The 3,134-nt window shown below is 32.1% G+C and overlaps 1 long non-coding RNA gene across 1 annotated transcript in view; it reads right to left on the bottom strand.

Moving 5' to 3' along the window:
• The window catches only part of LOC109331100, a 6,785-nt gene continuing 4,715 nt past the window's right edge, over positions 1,065–3,134 (bottom strand). Inside the window, exon 3 of the long non-coding RNA XR_002105743.1 lies at positions 1,065–1,075. This is a non-coding gene — a long non-coding RNA (uncharacterized LOC109331100). The remainder of the gene's footprint in view (positions 1,076–3,134) is intronic.

The following is a 3,134-nucleotide window of genomic DNA, read 5'->3' as shown; positions in this document are numbered from 1 at the left end:
TCAAATTTATCTTGGTTTTGTCATCATAATAAAAGGAGATTGTTGGAACCATATTGGTTTTGATTTAAATATCCTTTTATGGAACCAAATATTTTGAATTAATCTCTTTGCTTTTCTCTGATTTTGTAATGAATAACACATAATTAAATTTGGGAATCAAAATATATTTGTGATATATTTTATAAGAAAACATTTTGAAGTGTAAAGTCAACGCTTTGAATGACTAACCTTATCCATGGAATTATTATGTCAAAAGGATCAATTGTATCCAATGACAATTATGTTCTGCAACATAATGACCAAGTGCATCCAAAGTAACATATGCATCCATGACCAAGTGCATCCAAAGTAACAAGCGTCTAATGACAAGTGATTCAATGAAACAAATGCATCCAATGATCAACACATCCAATGATTTATAATTATTTTTATTCTACCAAATATATATGATAATTACTCGTACGATCATTTGAATTTATATCAAATAACTGGAATGTTTAATTAATGAGAATGTTTGTTGTTCCAAATATTATTCTTATATTAAATTCTATGTTTCTTGGTAAGAGAAACCTAATACTCATTGAAATACAAACCTTTGTTCTCTAACCTCTTTGCAGACAATTGAGAAAAAAATGTGCACACAATGGAATAAAAAAAAACAACTCTAAAGTGCATAAGAAGAGAATCCTGTATATCTAAATTAATTATAAAAGTGAACTTCTCAGATATATCAAGTAATAAGGTACATTGTTTCGAGAACATTAATTTAACATATGAACTCTATTCAAAATACAACAGATTCATTGCATTAGATGATTATCGATACCATACTCAACAGGACATACTGCAATAAATGCTACTCCAAAATTGATACTAAGTTGAAAACCATTAGAACTTCAATGAAGACATAGATGATCATCTTTAAAAAAAGAGTGCTTCTGAAGTTTGAATCTATCAATCTTGAGAAATCATGTACACTCTGAGAAAGAAAATCTTAAGTGTATATTTTCATTTATCTTATATAGAAGCAAGCTTAGCAAAAAAAAGAAAATACTCAAGAGTTTACGTGGTAAATCTTAGGTTATTTTCTTAACTAGGTTTTAAACTCAACTGATCTTAAATCTTCATATTTATCATTCACATTGAGTTGTAAAAGGTCAAACCAAAAATCTTTGTTTGAGAAGTAAGGCGTGAAGAGGGTTGACATTGAAATAATACTTAGTTAAGTTTAGAGACCCGAGAGGTTTTGAAAGTGAAAGAATACTTAGAGGCTGTTTATTTCCAGGAATGACTTGCTGGAGAATGAATACTTGATTAAAGAGGTGTTTAATAGTTAGACTTAGGAAATGGTGGAAAATCCTTATGGGTGAAGGGACTAGATGTAGCTGTTGGAGTTAATGAGGATAAATCATTATGTAGTTTTCTGTCCCTAATCTATTTACTGCTTTTGATTACAACAACTGTTTCGAATTAAACTTGTTGCATATTAAATTTTTTTAAACCAATTTTAATATTGTGTGTAATATATAATTGCGTTTAAAATGTTTTCATAGAAGAATTATATTCTAAAATCTTAAAAAACATAATTTAACCATCTTTCTTGTGTTTGCTTGTGAAATCTTGGTGTGTTTTTGAGTGAGACATCTCTCACCGGCAGCCGTGTAAAACATATTGATAATAGCATAGTTGACCAAATTACAAGTTATCATTATATGCAAGTCCGAGTCTAAATGTTTTGGTTATAGATATTACACCATAGATTTGGAATTTGATTATCTTTATATGTATGTAGTGTTATTCAGGGATGACAATGAAAATTGAATCCATGAATAACTGTGCTGGATACAAAAGCTATTGGCCCAAATAGTAAACCCAACCCAGAAAATAGAAAAGATGAAGATTGGCGAGAAAAACAGTTTATATAGTTAAAACAATTTTATTAATTATCCCTTTCCTTTTCTAGCTTACTATATGATCTTGTATTCTTTGTTATTTGGCATATAGAAAAATTTTCTTGTGTGAATCATATTCATAAGGTTCCACTCTCAATACATATGCAAAATTCATCTCTCCATATTCAAGATTCTTTCTCTTCGTTATTCCCTTTCAACATTCATCATGGAATCCATCATGTTTCACATGGTATCAAAGCACCTTCATTGAAGGTGTCTCTGTTATGCTTCCATCTCGCCTACTTCTTTCTTTATCGCAAACATTTGTAATGATGAATCAAATTGTAACTTAAGGCACGGTGGTTGATCCTAGAAATCCCTACTTCATTCTCTCGAATGAAAATCCAAGATCAAAGATAGTGACTATGATATTGAATGGTGACAATTATCATGCATGGTCAAGAGCAATTGAAATGGCCCTCACATCCATGAACAAAACTGAGTTTGTAGATGGATCCCTTCCTAAACTAGCAGGTAATGACCTTTTCTATCCCTACTGGAAGAGATGTAACAATTTAGTGGTATCTTGGTTGAATCAATCTATTGATTCATCAATTACCCAAAGTATTCTTTGGATGGAAACTAGCCAAGAAATTTGGGATGATATAAAAGAGAGATACTACCAAGGGGATGTCTTTAGGATCTCTGAATTAATGGGAGAAATTTACTTCATCAAGTAGGGTAATCTCACTATTAGTGCCTATTTCGCCCAAATCAAAGGATTATGGGAGTAACTTAACACATTCAAACCAATTCCCCCTACTTATGTGAGGTAAAGTGCTAATGCACCCTCATTCCCATCATAAAAAGGTATAGGGAAAATGACTATATCATTTGTTTCTTGATGCGACTAAATGATGAGTTTTCTATAGTCAAGATTCAGATCAGGTTAATGGACCCTTTGCCCACCATCAATAGAGTCTTTTCTTTGCTAATTCAACAAGAAAGATAGAACAACCTCCTCCCAGATGATGGCAAGCTCCTTGCAAATCTTTCCAGTGACAGTTTTGAGAGTAGAATGAGAGGAAGAGGAAGAGGAAGAGGATTTCATGGTCAAATAGGTGGGAGACACCAGAACTAGTTTAAGTCCCAAACCAGTGTTACAGGGGGCAGAGGCACCCAGATTTGCACCTAGTACGATAAACAAGGTCACACAATAGATGTGTGTTATAGAAAACATGG

Source organism: Lupinus angustifolius, chromosome LG17 (assembly GCF_001865875.1).
Source record: "Lupinus angustifolius cultivar Tanjil chromosome LG17, LupAngTanjil_v1.0, whole genome shotgun sequence".
NCBI classification, from domain to species: Eukaryota; Viridiplantae; Streptophyta; class Magnoliopsida; order Fabales; family Fabaceae; genus Lupinus; species Lupinus angustifolius.
Note: the sequence above shows the minus strand (reverse complement) of the source record. Positions and strands in the feature narration are given on the sequence as shown.